The sequence below is a fragment of the Musca autumnalis genome, unplaced genomic scaffold (assembly GCF_047663935.1).
Source record: "Musca autumnalis isolate F117 unplaced genomic scaffold, ASM4766393v1 scaffold_5, whole genome shotgun sequence".
Taxonomy (NCBI): Eukaryota; Metazoa; Arthropoda; class Insecta; order Diptera; family Muscidae; genus Musca; species Musca autumnalis.
Window position 1 is genome coordinate 35,450,826 of NW_027412088.1, and position 27,719 is coordinate 35,478,544.

The window sequence follows — 27,719 nt, forward strand, 5'->3', positions numbered from 1 at the left end:
CGTATATAGCTCAGGAAGTTCCTCAAAAATATTCTTTAAAAATCCACGTTTTTGGCTCAGGAAGTTCCTCAAAAAATATTTTTTTAAAAATCCAGGAAGTCCCTCAAAAAATATTTTTTAAAAATCCACGTCTATAGCTCAGGAAATCCCTCAAAAAATATTTTTTAAAAATCCACGTTTATAGCTCAGGAAGTCCCTCAAAAAATATTTTTTAAAAATCCAAGTTTATAGCTCAAGAAGTCCCTCAAAAAATATTTTTTAAAAATCCACGTTTATAGCTCAGGAAGTCCCTCAAAAAATATTTTTTAAAAATCCACGTTTATAGCTCAGGAAGTCCCTCAAAAAATATTTTTTAAAAATCCACGTTTATATCTCAGGAAGTCCCTCAAAAAATATTTTTTAAAAATCCACGTTTATAGCTCAGGAAGTCCCTCAAAAAATATTCTTTAAAAATCCACGTTTATAGCTCAGGAAGTCCCTCAAAAAATATTCTTTAAAAATCCACGTTTATAGCTCTGGAAGTACCTCAAAAAATATTCTTTAAACATCCACGTTTATAGCTCTGGAAGTACCTCAAAAAATATTCTTTAAAAATCCACGTTTATAGCTCAAGAAGTCCCTCAAAAAATATTTTTTAAAAATCCACGTTTATAGCTCAGGAAGTCCCTCAAAAAATATTTTTTTTAAAAATCCACGTTTATAGCTCAGGAAGTCCCTCAAAAAATATTTTTTTAAAAATCCACGTTTATAACTCAGGAAGTTCCTCAAAAAATATTTTTTTAAAAATCCACGTTTATAGCGCAGGAAGTCCCTCAAAAAATATTTTTTTTTAAAAATCCACGTTTATAGCTCAGGAAGTCCCTCAAAAAATATTCTTTTAAAATCCATGTTTGTAGCTCAGAAAGTCCCTCAGAAAAATCTTTAATAATCCACGTTTATGGCTCAGAAAGTCCCTTAGAAAGTATTCATTAAAAATGCACGATTATAGCTCAGGAATTCCCTCAGAAAATATTCTTTAATAATCCAAGCTTATAGCTCAGGAAGTCCCTCAGAAAATTATCTTTAATAATTCATGCTTATATCCCAGGAAGTCCCTCAAAAAAAAAAAAAAAAAAAAAAAAAAATAGCTTAAATAATCCACGCTTATGGCTCAGGATGTCCCTTAGAAAATTATCTTTAATAATCCACGCTTATAGCTCTGGAAGTCCCTCAAAAAATTATCTTTAATAATTCACGCATATATCCCAAGAAGTCCCTCAAAAAAAAAAAAAAAAAAAAAAAAAAAAAAAATAGATTAAATAATCCACGCTTATGGCTCAGGATGTCCCTTAGAAAATTATCTTTAATAATCCACGCTTTTGGTTCAGGAAGTCCCTCAAAAAACATTCTTTAAAAATACAAATTTGTAGCTCAGGAAGTGCCTCAAAAATATTCTTTAAAAATCCACGCTTTTAGCTCAGGAAGTCCCTCAAAAAATATTCTTTAAAAATCCATGTTTGTAGCTCAGGAAGTCCCTCAAAAAATATTCTTTAATAATCCTCGTTTGTAGCTAAGGAAGTCCCTCAGAAAATATTCTTTAATAATCCATGCTTATAGCTCAGGAAGTCCCTCAGAAAATATTCTTTAAAAATCCACGTTTATAGCTCAGGAAGTCCCTCAAAAATATTCTTTAAAAATCCACGTTCATAGTTCAGGAAGTCCCTCAAAAAAATTCTTTAAAAATCCACGTTTATACCTCAGGAAGTCCCTCAAAAAATATTTTTTAAAAATCCACGTTTATAGCTCAGGAAGTCTCTCAAAAAATATTTTTTAAAAACCCACGTTTATAGCTCAGGAAGTCCCTCAAAAAATATTTTTTAAAAATCCACGTTTATAGCTCAGGAAGTTTCTAAAAAAATATTTTTTTAAAAACCACGTTTATAGCTCAGGAAGTTTCTCAAAAAATATTTTTTAAAAATCCACGTTTATAGCTCAGGAAGTTTCTCAAAAAATAATTTGTTAAAAATCAACGTTTATAGCTCAGGAAGTTTCTCAAAAAATATATTTTAAAAATCCACGTTTATAGCTAAGGAAGTTTCTCAAAAAATATTTTTTAAAATTCCACGTTTATAGCTAAGGAAGTCCCTCAAAAAATATTTTTTAAAAATCCACGTTTATAGCTCAGGAAGTTTCTCAAAAAATAATTTTTTAAAAATCCACGTTTATAGCTCAGGAAGTTTCTCAAAAAATATATTTTAAAAATCCACGTTTATAGCTAAGGAAGTTCCTCAAAAAATATTCTTTTGAAAACCACGTTTGTATCTCAGGAAGTTCCTCAAAAAATATTCTTTTGAAAACCACGTTTGCGGCTCAGGAGGTTCCTCAAAAAATAATCTTTAAAAAACCGCGTTTGTGGCTCAGGAGGTTCCTCAAAAAATAATCTTTAGAAAACCACGTTTGTGGCTCAGGAGGTTCCTCAAAAAATAATCTTTAAAAATCCACGTTTACAGCTCAGGAAGTCCCTCGGAAAATATTCTTTAAAATCCACGTTTATAGCTCAGAAAGAACCTCAGAAAATATTCTTTAATAAACCACGCTTGTGGCTCAGGAAGTCCTTCAAAAAATATTCTTTAAAAATCCAAGTTTATAGCCCAGGAAGTCCCACAGAAAATTTTCTTTAAAAATGCACGCTTATAGCTCAGGAAGTCACTCAGAAAAATATTCTTCATTAATCCACGCGTATAGCTCAGAAAGTCCCTCAAAAAACATTCTTCGAAAATCCAAATTTGTAGCTCAGGAAGTCCCTTAAAAATTCTTTAAAAATCCACGTTTGTTGCTCAGGAAGTCCCTCAAAAAACGTTCCTTAAAAATCCACGTTTGTAGCTCAGGGTGTCCCTCAAAAAATATTTCTTAAAAAACACGTTTGTAGCTCAGGAAGACCTTCAAAAATATTCTTTTAAAATTCACTTTTGTGGTTCAGGAAGTTCATCCAAAAATATTCTTTAAAAAATCACGTTTGTGGTTCAGGAAGTTCCTCAAAAATTATTCTTTAAAAATGCACGTTTACAGCTCAGGAAGGCCCTCAAAATATTCTTTAAATATCCACGCTTATAGCTCAGGCTGTCCCTCAGAAGATAAGATTTAATAATCCAGGTGCCACCGTAATACAATGGTATGCACATCTGCCTTGCACTTTAAAGGTTGTGGGTTCGATTCCCCGGCTAGGCAATATCAACAATTTTTCGACGGTGGCTAAATACCCTCAGTAATGTTGGCGACATTTCTTGAGTACCTTAGCCATGTAAAACTTCTCTACAATTGAACTTCACGCCATTCGGACTCGGCGATAAACAGTAAGTCCCATATCATTGAGCCACAATACGAATCGGGTTGCACTCATTGATGTGAGAGAAGTCTCACTTGTCCCGTCTGGGATGCTTTTGGAACAATTATAATTATAATCCAGGCTTATGGCTCAAGAATTCCCTTAACACATATTTTTTAAAACTTCATGTCTCCTTATAGCTCAAAAATTCTTCAAAAACCCTCAAAAATATTCTTTTTTTTAGTGTAACAACAAAGAAAAATATGAAAATGAAAAAAAATTATGAAAAATAATATCACACTCTTCCTATGATGACATCATGTCGTCGTCATTTACTAAGAAGAAAAGTGTGCTGCTCAAATGCAACAGACGGACAATGTCGTAAACGTCAACGACGACGCAAACAGCAACAAGTGAAATGACTGACTGACGGCCGGCCATACACCATTGAAATATGGATGGATATGAATGGTTATTTTCCTTTTGTGTCGACCCATTGTCTTAAAGTTTAACTTCTCTAGACCAGACTTGCATAATAATAATAACAGCAATGATAATGCACATGGGGGAAGTGGAGGGCAAGCAGCAGCACTACTGGAGAAGTGATAAGAAAATCAAGTACATCACTTGACTTTATGTCTTTTTGTTATTGTTTTTATTGTTGTTGCCTTCTTCTCTTTAACTTCATATCACAATACGGAAATATACAAGAAATGTTTATTATGCACTAAACTCCATTGACAAGATTAGTTTGCTATGATTTCCAAACAAGGAATGAAAGTACGGTGGGAGACTTTTTTTTTAAATCCACGCTCACAGCGATAGTCAAAATATATTCTACAATCCATGTTTATAACTATGCAAGTCCATCATAGCCATAACCCTATTATTATAAGTCTTCTTTTGTTATAGTTTGGATTTTACGTACAGAGTTATAACGTTCCGGCTAACTTTATGTTAAAATTGATCAATACGTTTCTCCTTTTTGGGAATAACTTTTATGGGAAAATTATTCGTTTAATGCCTCCAAATTGGTTTATTTTGCGTTTTCAAATCCGCCCAATAGTAAAAGAAATCATATAATATTGGCCCATAGTTTTTTTAAATCCAAGTTTACTTCTCAGATATTACAAAGAATAGTATTTGGATTGGCGTTCGATAAAAAAACTTCTTAAAAATTCCAAATGTTAATCCTTGAAGCCCTTCAAAAACTATTCTTTAAAAATTCCCCATTTAGCTCCCTGAGAATACCTAAAAATATTTAAAAATCCAAGTCAAATTTTTTTTCTAAATTTCCTCAAAAATATTCTCTTAAAAACCACGAAAAAACCTCTGAAATCTCCTCCGCGTCAATCGGTCTGAAAGTTGATACAAAAAATATTCTTATAAAATCCACTTCAATGGATCTTAGCGAGATATTTTGGGTCCATATCTAAGGAAGCATTGGGCTCCTCTAGCAACGTCACGATTATCAACACATCCTTTATGATGTGTTCTGCCCATAACATACATTTTTAGAAGGTATTCTGTCTATAGAAAACCTTTTTTAGATAACTTCTATCCATCTCTCTATAAAAGAACCCTTTGGGAAGGTTTTTTGTTAGGTTAGGGTAGGTTGAAAAGAGGGGCGAGTAATCGCCACATGTCCTGGTGGACATACACATAAGCCATGAAGTAGGCCTGTTGTGCGCTATAGTCTAAGTTTTTTGAAGAAGGGGACTCTACTATAAATTAATTAAGGAACTCTGTTCCCTTAACAAAATCCCGTAATTGTTCTAGGTCGTCTACAATTACCTGATTAAGATCTGGTATTGTGTCGTTCCTTAAAAACTGGAATCTGATGTTTGCGAAAGCGGGGCATTGGCAGAGAAAATGCTCCAATGTTTCATCATCCTCTCCACATGTCCTGCATACGCTGTTGTCTGCACAATTATTTTTTTTGCAGATGAGCTTGTGAACCCAGGTGACCTGTAAGAACACCTGTTTTTTTTTTTATTTTAGTTGATTTACTTACATACATACATGATAAACATATATAAGTCAATCACTCCGATTGGAGCTTCTAGCAACATCACTACAATAACAGTTTATTTACAAATTTTCGACAAAACTTCTGAAACTTCTCCTGTCTTGTGCTAGGTGTCTGAGCTGTTGCCATGTGAGTCCTTTACTTCTAAATTCTTCTTCAACTGATCTCCGCCAGGTAGTTTTTGGTCGTCCCCTGTTTCTATTTCCCTGTGGGTTCCATTGGAAGCTGACTTTGGCGATGTTCGTGTCATCTTGTCTGAGAATATGGCCCATCCATTTCCATTTCTTTCGTCTTATTTCAATATCTATGGGAAGCATGTTGCACCTTTGTATGAGGTCTTGGTTGCTGATGCGCATTGGCCAGAAGATTTTGTTGACTTTTCTCAGGCATTTATTTACAAAGACCTGCAGTTTATTGGTGATTGTGCGAGTTACTTTCCAAGTTTCGCATCCGTATAGCAGATCGGATTTGACACTCGTATTGAATACACGGATTTTGGTTTGTGTAGATATTTGTGACGATTGCCAGACTCTTCCGAGAGACGCAAATGCATGACGGGCCTTATTTATTCTGCTTGTCACATCAGCGTCTGCTCCACCATCTGCGCTTATGACACTGCCCAGATAGGTAAACTCTGTGACTTCTGCTAATGGATGGTTGTTAACAAAGAACACCTGTAAGTCTACTCAATTCTGCTTTACCTAGCAGTAATAGGTTTTTAGTTTTTTCCTCATTTGGGTCTCCCCATAGGATTTTTGTGGTTTTCCCTAATTCCCCTCTATTCCATAGGGATAAGTGGGCATTTTTTGCCCAATTTTTTAACTCTAGCCGAGACGCGTTTAGTGGCTTTGCGTTCGCTAAGTTTACGGTTGCTAATTCCCTGCCCTTTTTTGCCAGAGAATTCGCTATCTCATTACCTCTATTCCCCGCATGTCCCGGTACCCATATTATACGCACCGTGCCATGCTGAGTATAGCTGTTGATCGAATTTATACAATCCAAGACTGTTTGTTATTTTACTGTCTTGGATGTTATTGCTTTGATTGCAGTTTTACTGTCCGTAAGGACGTTTACAGTAGTTGGCCTCGTGTTGGCATTAAGCCAGTTCAGACACTCTGTGATCGCTCGGATCTCCTCTTGATGGACCGTATTGTGATCCGGCAAACGAAGAGATATTTCGGTCTCTGGTTCTTCAATAAAGAGACCCAGTCCCGTTCTCCCACCTAGCATTGAGCCGTCTGTATAGCAACAGTTTCCAGTCGGCATTTGTGCTAGATTTCCGCCGATCCAAGAGTCTCTGTCTGGAATTAATGCCTCGCATGAGGCAGCTACAAATGTTTCAGATATACGTCCGATACAATGTTATCCATTGACTCTCCCGTTGTTACCTGTAGAATGTTTTGATAGTATGTTACGTGGTCCTTACAGATCCACTCGTCCATCGCTTTAAGTCGAATAGCTGCGACAGCCGCTTCATACCTTATCTGGATTTCTATTGGGTGTATATATAGAATAGTTTCTAGTGCCCTCGTTGATGTTGTCCTCATTGCGCCGCTTACACTTAGACAGCACATTCGTTGGACTGTTTTTTGTTGATAGAAGACTTCTTTAGGACGTGTTCTTTCTGTAGAAACAGGAGACATTCTGAATATAGAACACCCTTTAAAGAGAACTTCTATCCACAGAAGGCCCCTTTATGATATCTTTTATCTACGGAAGACCCATTTGGGAGGTCTTATATCTACAGAAGACCCCTTTAGAGGGTAGAAGACCCACTAAGGAGGTATTCTATATATAGAAACCCTTTTAAGATGTCTTGTGATTATAGAAACCCCGTTAAAAATTTCGTTCTAACTATAAAATACAATTTTAGGAGGTACTCTGTCTATTGAAAACCTTTTTGAGAGAACTTCTATTCATATGTCTATAAAACAATCCTTTTAGAATGTTTTCTGTCAATAGAAGACTTTATTTTGGATATGTTCTACTATAGAAACACTTTTAGGAGATCTTCTGCCTATAGAAGGTTTTTTAAGTAGAACTTATATCCACAGAAAACACCTTTATGATATATTTTATCTACAGAACACCCCTTTGGAAGTTATCTATCTACAGAAGACCCCTTTAGAGGGTATTTTGTCTACAGAAGCCCGTTTTAGGATCTTCTGCCTATAGAATACCCTTTAAGGAGGTCTTCTGCCTATAGAATACGCATTTAGTAGGTCTTCTGTATTTAAAAAACCTTTCAAGAGGTCTTCTGTTTATAGAAACCCTGTTAGGAGGTCTTCTGTCTATAGAAACCCCCGTTGGGAGATCTTCTTCCATAGATGATCCCTTTAGGAAATTTTTTGGCTATAGAAGACCACTTTCGGAGGTCTTTTGTCTACAGAAGACCCACTAAGGAGGTATTCTGTATATAGAAACCCTTTTAAGATGTATTGTGATTATAGAAAAACCCGTTAGGAGGTCTTCTATAGAAGAGCCTTTTAGAAAAAATTGTTGTTCTACCTATAAAACACAATTTTAGGAGGTACTCTGTCTATTGAAAACCTTTTTGAGAGAACTTCTATTCACATGTCTATAGAAGGGTTTCTGTCGATAGAAGACTGCTTTTGGATGTGTTCTACTATAGAATAACTTTTAGGAAATCTTCTGCCTAAAGAAGGCACTTTTAGGAGAACTTCTATTCACAGAAACCCCATTTATGATATATTTTATCTACAGAAGACCCCTTTGGAAGGTCTTCTATCTATAGAAGACCCCTTTAGAGGGTATTTTATCCACAGAAGCCCCTTTTAGGATTTTCTGCCTACTTAATACCCTTTAAGGAGGTATATTCTGCCTGTAGAATACGAATTTAGGAGGTCTTCTGTACATAAAAACTCTTTTAAGAGGTCTTTTGTTTATAGAAACCCCCATGAGGAGATGTTCTGTCTATAGAAACCCCGGTAGGAGATCTTCTACCATAGATGATCCCTTTAAGACATTTTCTGGCTATAGAAGACCACTTTCGGAGGTATTTTGTCTACAGAAGACCCCTTTAGAGGGCATTTTGTCCACCGAAGCCCTTTTAGGGGCCCTTATATCTACAGAAGACCTTTTTGAATCTTCTGTCTATAGATTACCCTTTAAGGAGATCTTCTGTCCACAGAAGACCCACTAAGGAGGTATTCTGTATATAGAAACCCTTTTAAGATGTATTGTGATTATAGAAAAACCCGTTAGGAGGTCTTCTATACAAACAAATTTATCTACCTGTAAAATACAATTTTAGGAGGTATTTTGTCTATTGAGAGAACTTCGGTTCATATGTCTATAGAAGGGTTTCTGTCGATAGAAGATTGCTTTTGGCTTTCTGTCTATATGAGGCCTATAAAATGTCTCCTGTCTATAGAAAATCTTCAGAGGTAATCGGTTTATAGAAGAAATCTTGAAGAATGCCTGTCTATATGAGACCTCTATATAGCCTTTTTTCCTGCAGAAAATCTGACTTTAGGAGTCGTCTAATAGGATTACTGTTATTAGAAAATATCTGAAAGTTCTTGAGTATCTGTCATGCCATATATTCTTGACGGGTGTCTTTTGTACATAGAAAAATCTTAACAGGAACTCGGTTTATAGAAGAAATCTAGAAGATTTCCTTCTCGCGGTAGACGTGTAAGATGTAGTTGTTGTATATAAGACATCTAGATGAGCTTGGTTACTTGCTAAAAAAGTCGTGTTAAAGATTCTCTTTCGTTTAAAAACATCAGTCTTGCGATTCTCTAACTCATTTTTTGAGTCACCGACAAATATTGCTAGAATTAAAATGCTTATAATTTCGATAATTAACGATGTTTTGAGTTTAGTTAGTTAGCGACGAATAAAAAGTAGTCCTAAAGTTCTGCCGATAGCAAGAGTACAGTCAACTTTTATTTGAACTTTTCATTCATAACTTTGCGTTTTAATTTCGCCGATTTTTGTCGGTAACTCAAAAAATAAGTCAGAGAAACGCACTTCTAGAAGTTATTGTGTCTGTTGAAGTTAATTTGTCTATAGAATGATTTCGTTATATAGAAGACTTCAGAAGATTCCCCAAGTATAAATGAACGTTGGAATGTATTATGTCTGGTAGAAGTTTTTATGACTACAAAAGACTTGACTACTAGAAGTTCTTGTGTCTACTGAAGTTAATTTGTCCTTAGAATGATTTCGTTATATAGAAGACTTCAGAAGATTCCCCAACTATAAATGAACGTTGGAACGTATTATGTCTGGTAGAAGTTTTTATGACTACAAAAGACCTGACGAAAATGTGATATATAAAAAAGATCTTAAGAAAGTTTACTGTACACAGAAGGCTACTGGAATTCTATAAATAAAAAGAATAGGTCTATAAAACATTTGTATAATGTTTTCTGACTACACGAAACTTTTCTTTGAAGTCCCGTTTTCTACCGTTAAAAGTAGAAAATTTTCGGTATAGAGACTCTAAAATGTCACATGTCTATAGAAGTCCTCCGGTACTAATTCTGGAAAAGCATCTTTCCACATTAGATCTCTGGAAAGTCTTCTGTCAGCAAAATACCCACAGAAAAAGAGATTCTGTCCAAATATTTCCTGTAGAAATCATTCATCCTATGGAGGAAGTCTACAAGTTTTTGTGCACTGACCTCGATTCTCTTAAAGGTAACCTTTGTATATTCTAAACATATAAAAAATAAGAAAATTTAAGATCAGGTTTTTTGTGATAGCTAAAAGGACATTATAAGGAACAGAGTTTTTGCCCGATAGATCTAAAATTCAAAATGTAAGGTCGTAGAATAAATACATGCCAAGCTGTAACTACAGTTTCAATTTTGTATTTCTATCTATAGACGAATCCTGGAAGATCATATTTCTATATATCAGTCCTCTAGAAAGTATTTTGCCTATAAAAGATTCGCAGAAGGTCTTCTGCCTACCCAAGAACTCTAGATGGCTTCCTATACTCTAAACATACATGGTGTTATTCTGAACGTAAATTCCACGTGAATTTTTTCACTTTCTCCTTTAAGTCGAAACGGCGGAAAGACAAAACTCACCATAATATCTGTCTTTTTGTTTGTAGCTGAAATAATTTTATGGCAGAACAAACTTTAAATGTGAGTAAACTTTATATAGAAGCTGTACGTTAAATGAATTTTTTTTTGTGGACACGGTAAATTTCTCCGAAGCCATAACTGTATTTTCAATGGGTTTTTTTGCGTTTCTGTGGTTCAAAATAGAAGCTGTATGTTAATGAAATTTTTTAGTATCATTGCTTGTGGTATTATTATTTTCGATAATCCACGAATCCAATTTTTGTTTTTTTTGTTTCCTAAAACAATTTCTATTGATCTAAAAGAAGGCACGTAAATATTTGATATTAAAATATATTCTTTTCTAATAAAAGTAAAACATTTTTATTATATTTTCTATTGTATTGCAAATAAACAGACACACACATATTATTCAAACTCTATATTTTGAAAATATTATTGGAAAAAAGTCACCTCAATGTCACTTTATCACTCACAACTTTCAATGAACAAAAAATAAACATACTTTGGGTGTTTTAGTGTTTTTCGTCTTATATGACTTTGTCAAGTTTCGCCCACATGCTGGAGCTCTGAAAATAAATACAACTTGATTGTTTTTGGCCTCCAAAACAAACAACAACAAAAATAAACTAAAACATAATTCATATGGTATTCATAACGAAAAAAGAGGCAAAAATAACCATATTGGCTAGGTAGATGGATGGACAGACTGACAGACAAAAATACATAATAAAGAGGCCGACATTTAAATGGCGTCAACAGAAGTGTTGTGCCACTGCAACGCAAGCATGAATGCATTCTGGAGATCATATTGAATAAGACATTTATTTCATCAGTCGAAATTTCTGTGAGATTGAGAATTAAATCTAGAAAAAAATTATCAACAAGTGATAATAGTCTTTTGATTTAAAACTCCAGAGAAGACACCGTCAGAAAGCTCTGTTGTTTTAAAAATAAATCTATAACAGAAATTTCACGTAATACAACCATTACACAGTTTCGCTTTATAACCAAAATGTTGACGTTATGGCTAAGATAGATGGCTGCCTGAAATTTTTCTTGTTAAAAAAAATCTAAACAAAATTTGTGATGTGCGAAAAATTGGTCCACATACCGAATTTGTGTTCAAATTTTGTGTTGGCGTGTGTCTATTCAATTACTGATGCTTCCACCCTCCTCCTCCTACCAACCAACAAGTCATCTCGTCCCTGACTTGACTTGCTGGCTGGCAATAGCATCATCATTGTTTTCGGCTAAGCCAAAAATAAATAGAAAACAGGTGAAATCTAACAAGAAATCTTCATTCTATGGCAGAATAACATAGATTTGTTGATATAAACTATTTAATTTAAACAAAAAACTAAACGAAATACAGCATTTTGAAATGCCAAAACACTTTGCAAGAATTTATTTGAAGCAAATTTTTATTATTTAACAACACAAACCAAAATTTATAACCCAAATAAGCATTTTGCCAAATTATTTTAAATTTGGATGCTATAAATTGTTTTATAGCAGTTTTCTGTTGAATTTTTGGAATATTGTTTAAAGTATTCAAGGTTTGTTTTTTCATATCTATAGAAATAGCAAACTATCTTCCCTTACATTGCCAAAAAAATAAATTCTTTCAAACAGATGTACGTACCATCATCACTCTTCTTCTTCTATTCCTCCTCAAACATGACCTTCAAATTGAATATATTGGAAAATAATAACTAAACACACGTCAGAATTTAAATTTGTATCATTATTTTTATTTGTGTATATTTTTGTTTTCAAATTAAAATTTGTTTTTCTTTCTTAAAATTCTTAAACATCGAGGAGGGATGGATGGATGGTGATATCTACACACATGTTCTCCCACAAATTGTGTATTTGGTTTATTGAAAATTTAAAAATAAATATTTCCTAATATGCCCGCTTTTAATATGCCAACTTAATCATGGGAAAAGAAAAGTCTTCAAAGTCAAACGCTTTTGGGACTATTTCATGGCATTACATGATGCTTTAAGGCCGTTTACAAAATAGTTCAATTTCTATAACCTTCTAGAGAAGTAATCCGGAATGTTCTCGATCTTTCTCTGGATAATTCTATTTAAAGTCTAGACCCAAAAATAAGGTCTTTGGTCGATAAATAAAAGCTCTAGAATGTAATATGTCTCTAGAAGTACACTGGAAGGTTCTCGGTCTTCATCTAATAGATTTTATGGAAAAATCGTGTGTCTAAAGAATATCTTCCGAGCTTAAATGACCTAAATCTCTGAAATACCGCTCAGCTGTGTGGTTTCTGCAAGGTTCAATGATCAAAAAATTGGCGGCAGAACTGTAGTACAGACTCTTTGGCATGTGAATGGAGAATGATATTGAAGATTTTTATGCTTATTGGAACCAGATAGACCTCCAACAAGGAGCGTTAAGTTCGGCCAGGCCGAACTTGTTATACCCTCCATCACGAGTTGTATTGAAGTAAAATGGAACAATTAGTTTCCTTTCGTTTATGAAGAAGACTAAATACCAAATTTCAGCAAAGTTCGGTAAAACAATGTAGCTAACCTTCAAAATACGGAAATTCGGGAGATACCGTTCCATGGGGACTATATTAAAACGTCGATTTATACCTACAAATTTCTGGCGGATAGTTTTTAGACTCAAAGAAGACTAAAAATCGAATTTCCAATATTTCGGTAAAACCTTGAAAATACAGAAAATCAAGAGGTACACTTCTATGAGGGATATAGGTACCCGCGGACCTATACTGATTATTCACTTCTGGAATAGTTTATAACCCCGTGAAGACTTAATAACAAATTTCAGTCTTTCGGTGGGATATTGACGTCACAACCTTCAGACTTACGTAAATCGGGAGGTACGGTTCTATGATGGCTATATAGAAACGTGGACCAACGAATTTCAGTCAGAAAAGCTTTTACCTCTAACAAAGACTAAATACCAAATGTCAACCATTTCGGTGGGTTGCTGTGGCTACAACCTTCAAAATACCGAAAGTCAGGAGGTATCGCTCTATGGGGACTATACTAAGGCGTGGACCTATACCGACAAATTTCATATGGAACGTTTAATACCCCACATGAAAACCAAATTTCAGCCATTTCTGTGGAATATTGAGGCCTTCAAGATACCGGAAATAGGGAGGTACCGTTCTATAGGGACTATACTAAGGCGTGGACCTGCAGCGACAAGTTTATGGAGGAAAGTAAATACCAAATTTCAGCCATTTCGGTGTGATAATGAGGCTAAAACCTTCAAAATACCGAAAATCGAGTGGTACCGTTCAATGTGGGCTATATAAAAACGTGGACCAATATAGCCAATTTGCAATACCAAACATCCTAGGAGTAATAGAAACTTCTATACCAAATTACAAAGCTGTATCTTAAAAATTGTAAGCTGTATATTGATTTCAACAGACGGACGGACGGACATGGTTATATCGACTTAGAATTTTACCCTGATCCAAAATATATATACTTTATAGGGCCTCCGATGAATATTTCGATGCGTTACAAACGGAATGACACATTTAATTATACCGAGCATATTATGGTGGAGGGTATAAAAATGCGGTATATAGGGCTAATCTACAATCAGTGACAATGTGTATGGCACGAGAGATTTATCGGGAGAAAAGAGTAAAGGATAAAAGTATTTTCCGCAGAAAAAAGAGAGAAATGGAAAATCTAGAGTGTGGAAAAATCGAGATGAACAGGATCCGGAATGAAGTCCGAAGTTCACAGATCCAATCCCAGGATATGGTATTGAATGTTTACCACCAGACAAAGATAAGTTAAAGACAGCTCCCTATTGCTTATAAAATAGTGTTACGGGCAACGTAGTAATTGGACCATACCAATGCGCCTTTACACCTGGCAAATCCATCATAGACCAGATATTTACCCTGCGGCAAATCCTGTAGAGGACCCAAGCGCTGCAGATTGAGACCTATCAACTTTTTGTCGATTATAAAGTAGGCTTCGACAGCACCCTACGTTCAAAGGTATTTCAAGCCATGTCTAAATTAGTTATCCCGGCTCATTCGGCTTTGTAAGATGACATTAACTGATACTGGGTCCTCAGTTAAAATGGGAAAGAACTCCGAAGAGTTTAATACCAAAAGAGGTTTCAGACGAGGAGGAGAACAAGAGAACCTTTCGTGTGACATATTCAACATTCCGCTGGAAAATGTTTTACGAGATGCAGATGTTAAAAGTAATGGCACACTTTACACCAAAAGCCACATGCTTATGCTGACGATATTGACATCATGTGGCGATTAGTTAAGGAAGTAACTGATACATTTACAAAGGTCGAAGGATAATCTGCTAAAGTGGGTCTTGCAGTCAATGACGAAAATACAAAATTGATGGTATCGACGCGTAATGCGTCCATAGAACTCGGACCAACAGTGGAAGTTGGCACCTATAATTTTCAGGTAGTTAAAGATTTCGTCTACCTTGGTACCGCCATAAACACAGCAAACAACATCAGTTGAGAAATAAGAAGAATAGTATTCAACAGATTCTACTCCTCAAACAAAAGTAACACTTTACAAAACACTAAATATACCTGTGTTAGTGTATGGTTCCGAAACTTGGGTACTTGCGCAGATAAAGCAGTGTATGGTGTGCCTGAGAGAAAAATTCTTCGAAAGATCTATCAGTACAGCTAAACGTATCGAGATACAACAATTGCGTTGGCTATGCCATGTCAAAGATATGGGCGATAATGATCCCGCAAAAAAGGCGTATAAATACCGGCAGCATGGCGGTACACGCAGAACTGGAAGGGCAAGTCTTCAATGGAGTAAACAATTGGAAGACGAGATCGAAAAACTCAGGCATCAAAATTGGAGAAACAAAGCAACAAATAGAGAGGAATGACAATATTTTCTTAGTTCGACTCATAGGACAAGTGTTCTGTAGAGGGCCAATTAACGAGATGGCTGTAGCCACTTAGAACGCCTTTGTTCGGGAAAACGGTTCTGCTAAATAGCAGAATTATTTCCTCATCTGCTTCGGTGGCATGTAGTTGGTCGCACTGTTGCGCCAATCGTAATGGCTAATTTGGTCTCGTGAGAGGAATTCTTCCCCCATTGCAATGTAGCGCTTTTTTCATGGAGTATTATTGCTCTGAATATTTTTTTTTAATCCTTCTGGCACATGGGACAGAGTGAAATGACGTACATAAGTTGTAAATAAACGCCTTAATTCTCGAATATGCACTTGTAGCGCTTAGCAATATCGTTTGGTTTTGTCATGACTAGGATCGAATTGTGGTCAAAATTAAGTGCGACCTGTGTTTGTAAAGTTGTGAATAAAAGGAGCACGGAGCTGGCGCGAGCTCGAACATCTGAGTGCAATTCCTTTGAGGTGGATTCCTCATTGATGGAAACAAAGTCGGATGCATCTATTTGGTTTGCGATAAGAACACTGCGTGGATCGTTCGTTAACTGGGAATACCATATCTCGTGATGAGCATTGGTCAAGGGCAATTCCGAATGTAAACATTGATGATTTCGATATCAGCATCATCGGAATGAACTGAGATGCTCATTACTTAAAAGAAATTGTCAAAGTGTCCCTCTTCCAAGTGATGGCGTCAAACAAAGCCTATGATTTCTTTCCATATCGCCTGATAATGTTTTAGTAACCCGAAGAAGAGAGGGAACAATTACCGGTCAACTTTGCCTCTGGAAGGGAAGCAATTGGTACTATATCTGACATCCCGCTAGATATTGAATGCGAGGCTAACCCTATGGTTACTTTCCCTATCTCGCCAGATAATCTTCTAATTCCCTGAAGAAAAAGGGAACAATTACTGGTCAACTTTGTCTCTTGGAGGACACCAATTGGGATTTTGTGATCATGCGATATCGATCACGTTATTTCTTAAACGATAACAATTAAATTACATTTATGGAAATAGGGCGAACGGGCCACCAACCTACCACCCGATTGCTGCCGCGGCTGCTTTTGTTTAGACTAATATGGATGGAATTATCATTGGTTTGGTGTTGCCTGTAATGGAGATTATGAGCATTGTGCATTGGATCTGGAAGACTAGTCGCTCTACTAGCATGGGCACTAGTAAGGGTTATGACTGGATGACCAGCTAGACCAAATGCTAGTCGTAGTGCCATGGAAATGAGTAGTAGATTGGCAACTAGTGCAGGTACCATGCGAAGGAATTGTACTACTGGATGAATTGCTAGTAGAATAAATAGAAAAATATATATAGGAAAAAGTAAAGCTTCAACTGGATGGAATTGTGACACTGGATGAATTGCCAGTAGAATAACTAGCCGCGTTACTAGTTTGGAGACTAGTACGAGTAGTGTTGGGTGGAATACCAATTGAGTGATAGTCGCAGAACTGGAAGAATTGCTAGCAGTTGTGTTAAGCCTTGCTGCATGGGTGTTGTTTGGCTGCTGACAGCTATGAATTATGACGACCAGTTGTTGTGTGAGATAAGACTTGAGCACCTCCTCTGGTGTCACCAGGCTAAACGTAGCCTCTTACTGAGATGGAATTTGCCGCAATATGTATATTGAACTCCGAATAAATCAATCTCGACTCGAATTAGGAGGATGATGTAGCTGTTGATGAGTTGGCAATCTCTTGCCAAGTGTAACCCTGGTCGTTCCGGTGCTTAGATTTAATTGTCATGGGAACGACCTTATATATTTTTATGATTGGATAAAAAATATTATTATTATATATATTATATATTATTTAAATATTTCCACTGCTTTAGCGGAATATACCACATATAAGTTTGAGCATGAGTTCAATTTTTAGAAGCTGTATGTTAATGAAATTTTTACATCTTAGTCCGCGATTTTGTTCAATGCCGGCTCGAATTAGGAAGATGATGCAGCAGCTGTTGTTGAGTTGACAATATCTTGCCGGGTGAAACCCTTGTCCTTGCGGGTCGTACTTCAAATTGTCGTGGGAACGACGTTTCATAGTTTTACAATTTGAGGAGAAATTATCTTCCACTGTGACATTTTTATATCTTAGATTTAGATTTTTTAACAAGCCGATTCTAACATGTCAAGATATTAAGATATTACCTATGTTATGTTAGATTCGAATTACATGCAAATATGAAAGATCAACAATATTTTTTTATAGATATTCTTCTACAGGTTCTATATGTGTAGTGTCTCTAAATTTCTAATTCTATTTTTTTTTTTTCTAATTTTCTACAAGTTATAAAATTATAGTTTCTGGTAGAAGCTAGTAAATGAAGCTACAAGATTTGAAAACTAATAGAAAACTAAAATTAAAGGATGGAGTTCTACAACTACTGGATAGACTAATCTTATTGAAATTGACGTACTACTATAGTTTGTGGGATCGATAATGCATCCGCAGAAAAAATAAGATCAGCGCAAACACATTTTGTGAGTGGACTATTGTTATATATACTGTATATTGTTGCTTCAACCATGTATATTATGTCATACAAGTAGAAGGTAAATAAATTATTTTAACAATACTTCAAAAATATTTTGCTCGGACAATATTCCTTCGCTGCGTGTGATTTCGTTTTTATCTCCGTGCGAGACTTCTCCTAATGTAAAAGAGTAATAAACTTTATGAGTTTTAAGTATTTTATTAATATATGAAGAAACCAATATAAAATTTAAAAATACATTTTAGTTTTAGAAAATTCATAGAAAATGGACAACAAAAATATATTTTTCTAAACAATAATTTCAGAGCCCACAATCTTTTTTTTTTTTTGAAAATATTTTTAGATCAAATGTATCAGTGTTACAAAAATATCTTTCAACATTTCAAACCACACATTCCGTCCGCCGTCAGTCATCCCTAGGAGGACATAGTGTAAATTTAGAAAACTTCATCATCTATGATAATCGAAAAAAAAGAACATGATCGTCAAGAGGAAGATGAACTAGAAGACATGTTGTAGTGTGTGATTGACTCACTGCCAGCCGCTGCTGTTGATGAATATTATGGCTCAAAAATAAAATAACGGCAAACGCTATGCAAAGTGAGAGAGAGCAAGAGAAATGCTTACTGCATTTGGTTTATTTTAGAATTCAAAGTTGTCACAGCAAAAACCAAAATCCCAATACGGAACGGAACACGACGACCACCACAGAAAATATTCAAACAATTGTGGAATACAAAACGAGAAGTACTAATAGGTACCTACTCATCGTTAAGTAACCCAACATGAATGTCCACCAAGTGATACTGGCAGCTAGCTAGACCCAAAATAAACGGGCGGGAAAAGGAAATTACATGAAAAAATTTATGAATCATACAAATGCACAGCAACAACTAGTCGACAATAAAAATCATCAAAATACATAAAAAATGCATGATTTTATGGATGTATTTTTTATTGTAAAAATATACACTTCTACAGTAATAATAATCATGGTTTTTTGTGAGAGGCCAAGTGGTGGTATGGCGATACAAGTGGCAAATGTGTAGATTAATATGCTTATAGCATAACAATTACCATGTGATGAGACTTGTCGTCGTCATTCGATCTTGGAGAATGCACAAATAAAATAGAAATTAGAGAAATGTTTTAAAACAAATTGGAAGTAGGAATTTAGATGATATTTCATAGACGTGGTAACCAGTTATAAGCTAGGATTATTCGATTACGAGGATTATTTATTATATGAGTTAATTTCCAGAAATGATAGCCCTAGTATCATGATAAGTATTAATAGGATTACTAAATTGGAATTATGTTTTGCGGGGAAGTTTGAGAACCCTCTTGCATTTGATAAAAAACGACCTCTGAAAATCATAGATTATTGATAGAAGCCTTTGAGGTAGATGGCCTTTGAGGCCGTCTATCCAAGGCTTAGCCTACGGTAGATGACCTTTGAGCCCATCTAGCCTACGGTAGATGACCTTAAATCCTATCTAGCCTACGTTATATGGCCTTCGAGTCCATCTATCCAACGATAGATGGTCATTGAGTCCATCTATTCAACGACAGATTGAGCCCATCTATCCAACGATAGATGGCCATTGAGCCCATCTATCCAACGATAGATGGCCATTGAGCCCATCTATCCAACGATAGATGGCCATTGAGCCCATCTATCCAACGATAGATGGCCATTGAGCCCATCTATCCAACGATAGATGGCCATTGAGCCCATCTATCCAACGATAGATGGCCATTGAGCCCATCTATCCAACGATAGATGGCCATTGAGCCCATCTATCCAACGATAGATGGCCATTGAGCCCATCTATCCAACGATAGATGGCCATTGAGCCCATCTATCCAACGATAGATGGCCATTGAGCCCATCTATCCAACGATAGATGGCCATTGAGCCCATCTATCCAACGATAGATGGCCATTGAGCCCATCTATCCAACGATAGATGGCCATTGAGCCCATCTATCCAACGATAGATGGCCATTGAGCCCATCTATCCAACGATAGATGGCCATTGAGCCCATCTATCCAACGATAGATGGCCATTGAGCCCATCTATCCAACGATAGATGGCCATTGAGCCCATCTATCCAACGATAGATGGCCATTGAGCCCATCTATCCAACGATAGATGGCCATTGAGCCCATCTATCCAACGATAGATGGCCATTGAGCCCATCTATCCAACGATAGATGGCCATTGAGCCCATCTATCCAACGATAGATGGCCATTGAGCCCATCTATCCAACGATAGATGGCCATTGAGCCCATCTATCCAACGATAGATGGCCATTGAGCCCATCTATCCAACGATAGATGGCCATTGAGCCCATCTATCCAACGATAGATGGCCATTGAGCCCATCTATCTAACGATAGATGGCCATTGAGCCCATCTATCCAACGATAGATGGCCATTGAGCCCATCTATCCAACGATAGATGGCCATTGAGCCCATCTATCCAACGATAGATGGCCATTGAGCCCATCTATCCAACGATAGATGGCCATTGAGCCCATCTATCCAACGATAGATGGCCATTGAGCCCATCTATCCAACGATAGATGGCCTTTGAGCCCATCTATCCAACGATAGATGGCCTTTGAGCCCATCTATCCAACGATAGATGGCCTTTGAGCCCATCTATCCAACGAAAGATGGCCTTTGAGCCCATCTATTGAAGGATTGATGGCCTTTGAGTCCATCTATACAACGATGGATGGCCCTTGAGCCCATCTATTCAAGGATTGATGGCCTTTGAGTCCATCTATCCAACGATAGATGGCCTTTGAGCCCATCTATCCAACGAAAGATGGCATTTGAGCCCATCTATCCAACGATAGATGGCCTTTGAGCCCATCTATCCAACGATAGATGGCCTTTGAGCCCATCTATCCAACGAAAGATGGCCTTTGAGCCCATCTATCCAACGAAAGATGGCCTTTGAGCCCATCTATTCAAGGATTGATGGCCTTTGAGTCCATCTATCCAACGATAGATGGCCCTTGAGCCCATCTATCCAACGAAAGATGGCCTTTGAGCCCATCTATCCAACGAAAGATGGCCTTTGAGCCCATCTATTCAAGGATTGATGGCCTTTGAGTCCATCTATCCAACGATAGATGGCCCTTGAGCCCATCTATCCAACGATAGATGGCCTTTGAGCCCATCTATCCAACGATAGATGGCCTTTGAGCCCATCTATCCAACGATAGATGGCCTTTGAGCCCATCTATCCAACGATAGATGGCCTTTGAGCCCATCTATCCAACGATAGATGGCCTTTGAGCCCATCTATCCAACGATAGATGGCCTTTGAGCCCATCTATCCAACGATAGATGGCCTTTGAGCCCATCTATCCAACGATAGATGGCCTTTGAGCCCATCTATCCAACGATAGATGGCCTTTGAGCCCATCTATCCAACGATAGATGGCCTTTGAGTCCATCTATTTAAGGATTGATGGCCTTTGAGTCCATCTATCCAACGATAGATGGCCCTTGAGCCCATCTATTCAAGGATTGATGGCCTTTGAGCCCATCTATTCAAGGATTGATGGCCTTTGAGCCCATCTATTCAAGGATTGATGGCCTTTGAGCCCATCTATCCAACGATAGATGGCCTTTGAGCCCATCTATCCAACGATAGATGGCGTTTGAGCCCATTTATCCAACGATAGATGGCGTTTGAGCCCATTTATCCAACGATAGATGGCGTTTGAGCCCATTTATCCAACGATAGATGGCGTTTGAGCCCATTTATCCAACGATAGATGGCGTTTGAGCCCATCTATCCAACGATAGATGGCGTTTGAGCCCATCTATCCAACGATAGATGGCGTTTGAGCCCATCTATCCAACGATAGATGGCGTTTGAGCCCATCTATCCAACGATAGATGGCGTTTGAGCCCATCTATCCAACGATAGATGGCGTTTGAGCCCATCTATCCAGCGATAGATGGCCTTTGAGCCCATCTATCCAACGATAGATGGCCTTTGAGCCCATCTATCCAACGATAGATGGCCTTTGAGCCCATCTATCCAACGATAGATGGCCTTTGAGCCCATCTATCCAACGATAGATGGCCTTTGACCTTAAATCCTATCTTTGAGCCCATCTAGACTATGGTAGATGGCCTTTGAGCCCATCTATCCAAGGATAGATAGCCTTTGAGCCCATCTATCCAAGGATAGATAGCTTTTGAGCCCATCTGTACAAGGATAGATAGCCTTTGAGCCCATCTATCCAACGATAGATGGCCTTTGAGCCCATCTATCCAACGATAGATGGCCTTTGAGCCCATCTATCCAACGATAGATGGCTTTTGAGCCCATCTATCCAACGATAGATGGCCTTTGAGCCCATCTATCCAACGATAGATGGCCTTTGAGCCCATCTATCCAACGTTAGATGGCCTTTGAGCCCATCTATCCAACGTTAGATGACCTTTGAGCCCATCTATCCAACGATAGATGGCCTTTGAGCCCATCTATCCAACGATAGATGGCCTTTGAGCCCATATATCCAACGTTAGATGGCCTTTGAGCCCATCTATCCAACGATAGTTGATATTGGTTTGCAGTAGATTTTAATAAATAGAAGCTGTAAGTTAATGCAATTTTTTAGGTTCCACTTTCTCTAACGAAAACATCATCAAGTAGTTTTTAAAATAATCATCATATAAGAAAAACAACCAATAAAATTTGAATATTTAGATTTCATTCTACAGAATTCTATAGGTGGCTTTAATAAATCCCAAAGACTTCTATCATTTGTTCTACTCCCCCTTTACTGCAAAGTTTTTTACTTTTGCCAAAAATCCTCTCCCACTTACTAATTCAGCGCTTAACCCCACGTTTTGACCCACTTACTAATATGGCGTATATGGCCAATATATTTATTTTGATAACATTCATTTAACAAAAATTATCCATAATTTTTGGTAAGTTTTTAAACGAAAATAAAAAACTATTATAACAAAAATAATACATTGGGGTGTTTATTTTAGTGATTCTTTCTTTCTTTGCTTTTATTTTTTTTTGTTTGTTGTCACCCAATAAAGAACCCCACGCAAAGTGTCCCCCAGCCAAATATGGTATGAAAACCATTTTAAAGGCTGCGCATACCGCCGCACAAGCAACGACGATGTTGACGGCGACTAGACGGTACGTAAACGTTCGTACTACACGTCGTTGACACAATAGACTTGTTACAGACACTTTGCAGGAGCATAAAAAACACACGGAATATCTACATACATGTCAACATATACATCGCGCCAGGCAGACAAATAGTCGAACGTTTTATATTTAAATTAAAAATTGTATCCAAATATATGTGCGTGTGTTTGTGGTGTTCGCTTATGGTGCGTATTTACGGAATAGCCTAACGCCTCCCATGGTTGGATATATTCATAAATTTTAGCCAGTTTTGTTGCAATTGTTGCTTTTGCCAGCTTTTGCTTAATAGTTTTTTGTTTTGTTGTACAGAAAACTAATTCAAGCTCTTTTTTTTTATTTGCTTTTTTCGCCTTTGTTGTTGTTGCCGATTCAATTAACTAAAATTTGTTGTCACAAACCACTGAACCACTTTCACTAGACGCACAACATGTGCAACATCAGATAAGAAAAAAAAATCATGACGCATATCCACACACATGCATATAAATAACAATTATGCCTTTCATTAGCTATGCTATTATTTTAGATGAAATATGAACAACCTGAGGTAGGTATAAAAAAATACAAAAATCGAAAATCAAAGCCCCTGTGGAGGACAAAAGTCTCTGAATAGAAAGAAATCTGTGGTCCTGCTAACAATGAGATGATATTCTATTTCTTGGGTTCTTCGATATTTTGTGATTATTAAATCAGGATCTACAAGAGAGCAAACATTGACTGGGGATGGGGAATCTTAGTATACCCTAACAACGGACAGAAAAGCCAAAGAAGTTGGAAATACAAACTTTATAAACGTGTTATGCTGTGTTTCTGATTCTGTTCCCAAGTCGAAACCAAATGTATAAAGGATGTCAAAAAACCTACCCCCAAACAGAGCCATATCCGCAAGGGTGAACTATTGTCCCAACTCAAACCCGGAATGCAAGGGTAAAGCTGAAGGACAACAATCTGTTGTAGACACGTTCCACAGCCTGTAGGGCAGCTATGGCGACTGGGCTGACTGAAGAAGCAGCAACAACTGCGAAGAGTATCCGAAGGCCCACAGCCTTCAACCAATACCACCAGGCCGAGTACCGTATCAAGGCTGTCTCGGTGGGTCAAACCAACAGGTCTTCGAAAGCAACTTACCTAAATACAATACTGGACTGTCAATTGCGATGGAAAAGGAAAAGTTGAGGAGCGAACAAAAAGAGGTTTCATTTCGATAAATTCAAGTAAAGGCCTGGGTACATAAGCTGCCTCGCCTGCTTCATTTCTGACAAACAATACTGGACCGTCAAATGCGATAGAAAAAGGAAACGTTGAGGAGCGAGCGAAAAGAGGTTTCATTTCGATATATTCAAGTAAAGGCCTGGGTACATAACCTGCCTCGCCTGCTTCATTTCTGACATAAAAAATAAAAGAATAAAGAAGGCCAAGCAAATTTCTTTTTATTCTTTCTTCTCTTCTTTATTCATTTATCAGAAGCAAGCAAGGCAAGCAGGCGACGCAGCTTATGTACCCAGGCCTTAAGAACTCGATTGGAAAAAAACAAGAAACTGACTTTGGTAAGGTCCATCCTATCCTATGGATGTCTCAATCCTCTCAGATCTGAATGCAATTATCAGGCAGTGCGTATTGCTTGGCCGCGGCAGCACTTATAGACATAGTTGGATCCTAAGGGAGTTAGGAGCAAGCATTATAGTGAGTACTCTTGAGAAATCTGTCTTACCACTTGAAGATCTCGAGGTAGTTATCACAGACTGTCCCAAGATGAAAGAAGGTACAGGTGCTAGCATCTACAGTGAAAGGCTAGGTAGGTCCTTAACATTCATATAAGTTGGGAGGACTACTTTACTATATACCAAGCTGAGATCTTCACGATCAGGATGACAGCAGATTTGATGAAAAGTTTAAATGCTGATATCTTTGGAATGAAAACTATCTTCGTGGTTAGCCAAGCGTCTTTCAAATAGTTTTCACTTTCCCCAAGGTCTCACTTTTTATTCAAACATGGACCCCTTTAACGTCAACACATATCAGAAGCTTACCGTTGCTGAGACTGTGCAACACGAAATTGTAAACTGCTTCGACGACGTAAACTGCTTGTAAACTGCTTCGTTCCAACCTTTGCATATCTCTCAAACATGAATCAAGTTCAAATATGTGCCACAACTCTTCCGATTATCAACAAATAACGAGAGCGACATCTGAAGATAAGTGGTAGGAGAGGTACATATGACCCTTCCGCAGGTGGTTTTCTACAAAAGGGACAAAGGGATGGTCTTGTATAAGAAAACCTATTGTTCTTTTATGGAGAGATATCGTAGCCATCTCAGTGGTCTCCAAGAACAACAAGTGAACATATACAAGGAGACCCAGTGATATTATAAAAGAAGTCTTTTACAAGGAGACCTACTGTACTGTTCTTCTATAAGAAGACTTACTGTTTTTCTATAGGCAAATTCAGAGTTTGAAAGAAGAGGTAGTGCTCTTATCCATGAAGACTGTGGTTTTCTACAAGAATTCCTACTGTTCTTCAACAATAATGTCTAGATGACGCGGTTTCCTATAGGAAAAGACACCGTTGTCTTCTAAAAGAAGGCCTAGTGGTCTTCTTCTACAGAAAACTTAAAAATCTTCTAAAAGAAGACTCTGTGATCTACTACAAGAAGGCTTTGTCGTCTTCCACAAGAAGACCCTGTGGTGTTCTTCAAAAAGGCTAAGTGATTCTCTTGAAGAACTAGTAGTATTCTACAAGAATACCTACTATTCTTCTATAAGAAGACCTAGCAGACTTCTGTAAAAAGAACTAATGTTGTTCTCCTATAAGACCTAGTAGTCATCTGTAAGACCTATTGGACTTTTACACGAAGTGGTCTTCTACAAGAAAGAGCATAGGTCTTTTAAGAAGAGCTACAGTTTTTCTATAAGAATACCTACTATTCTTCTCCAAGAAATCCACCTGTTCTTCTTAAAAAGACCTAGTGTTCTTCTAAAGAGAAGACTAGTAGTCTTCTACAAGACGATCCTTTGATCTTGTAGAAGAAGTCCTAGTGTTCTTCTAAAGAAAGACCTAGTAGCATTCTACAAGAAGACCAAGTGGACTTCTACAAGAAAACCAAGTGGACTTCTACAAGAAGACCTAGTGGTATTCTAAGTAGGCACAGTGCACTTTTACAAGAAAACCCAGATGTCTTCTAGAAGAAAAACTCCAGTTCTTAATCAAGAAGTCCTAGCGGTCTTCTAAAAGAAGATCTAGTGGGCTGCTCTAAGATGAACCCAGGCTCTTTTACAAGAAAACCCAGCGGTCTTAAAACAGAAGGCCAAACGGATCTCTAAAAGACTACAAGTATTTTTTCTACAAGAAAATCCCTCCACAAGAATTCCTAGTGTTCTTGTAAAGTAGGGTCTAGTGGCATTCTACAAGGAGACCAAGTGGACTCCTACTAGAAGACCAAGTGGTTTTCTAAGTAGACACGATGGACTTCTACAAGAATACCCAGGGTTCTTCTAGAAGAAAAGCTGTAGTTCTTCTTATAGATGTCCTAGTGGTCTTCCCCAAGAAGACTCTATGACCTTTTTCAAGTGGTCTCCACAAGAAGGACCAGCGGTTCTCTAATAGAAAACCTGGTGGTATTCTACAAGAAAGCCTAGTGGTCTTCGATAAGAAGGCCTTGGACTATGCAAATGTAAATATGTTTTATATGTATTAAATAATAGAAGCTGTATGTTAATGAAATTTTTTTCTATAAGAGTATGGGGCTCTCAATTGCATTGTTCATTTAAGATGTCACCGTTAAGATCCATTGATCTTGTAGAAGTCCTTGTGTTCTTCTAAAGAAAGGTCTAGTAGCATTCTACAAGAAGACCAAGTGGACATCCACAAGAAGACCCAGGATTCTTCTAGAAGAAAAGCTGTAGTTCTTCTTAAAGAAGTCCTAGTTGTCTTCCCGAAGAAGACTCTATGATCTTTTTCAAGAAAATCCAGTGGTCTCCACAAGGGCAAGCGGTTCTCTAATAGAAAACCCGGTGGTATTCCACAAGAAAGCCTAGTGGTCTTCGATAAGGACTTGGACTTCGTAAATGTAAATATGTTTTATATGTATTTAATAGACGCTGTATGTTAATGAAATTTTTTCTATAAGAGTATGGGGCTTTCAATTGCATTGTTCATTCAAGATGTCACCGTTAATATTACGTAGAAAACATTTATTCGGTGAGGATTTATGTCTCATCTGCGGCTCACAAATCGCGGAAAATTATTCTTATTTGAAAACTATCAAACAATGAATATATTTGAATTAGGGCTGGCGATAGTCCGAGTATCGTTTTGACTGCTGTCGAAAAACAAAGTTTGCATCGGTCGCCAACATATTATTTTTCTTTCGCGAATTATTTGAAAAATAATTGATTTGGAATCCAATATAAACAAAGCTTTACAACAGTTTGCCAGCTCCAATTTGAAAAGGTCGTATAATAATTGTCGAATAAGATGTCTTACGAGGATCGAACAGTCTCCTCAAAATAAAGAGTCGTACATCTCTGCTACATGACACCAAATCTAACACCCATCTTTCATTTCATATGAGCGAAGGATTCTCAAATATCCCCCCGTTTCCAAGTCGAGTTTTGAGATATTGTGCAAAGGATAGGTAGGTAGAATTGATCTATAAACTACACACATTCGTTTGTATGCAGAT

At 37.1% G+C, this 27,719-nt stretch overlaps 1 protein-coding gene across 13 annotated transcripts in view; it reads right to left on the reverse strand.

Annotated features, from left to right (window-relative positions):
* The window catches only part of coro (protein coronin), a 77,898-nt gene that overhangs the window by 41,722 nt on the left and 8,457 nt on the right, over positions 1-27,719 (reverse strand). Inside the window, exon 1 of one of the 13 annotated variants that reach the window (XM_073990741.1) lies at positions 12,039-12,193. The exons of the other annotated variants lie outside the window; for them this stretch is intronic. The gene's annotated coding sequence lies outside the window, so the exon portion shown is untranslated. Of the gene's footprint in view, positions 1-12,038; positions 12,194-27,719 lie in introns of those variants that run through there. 13 annotated transcript variants of the gene reach the window in all.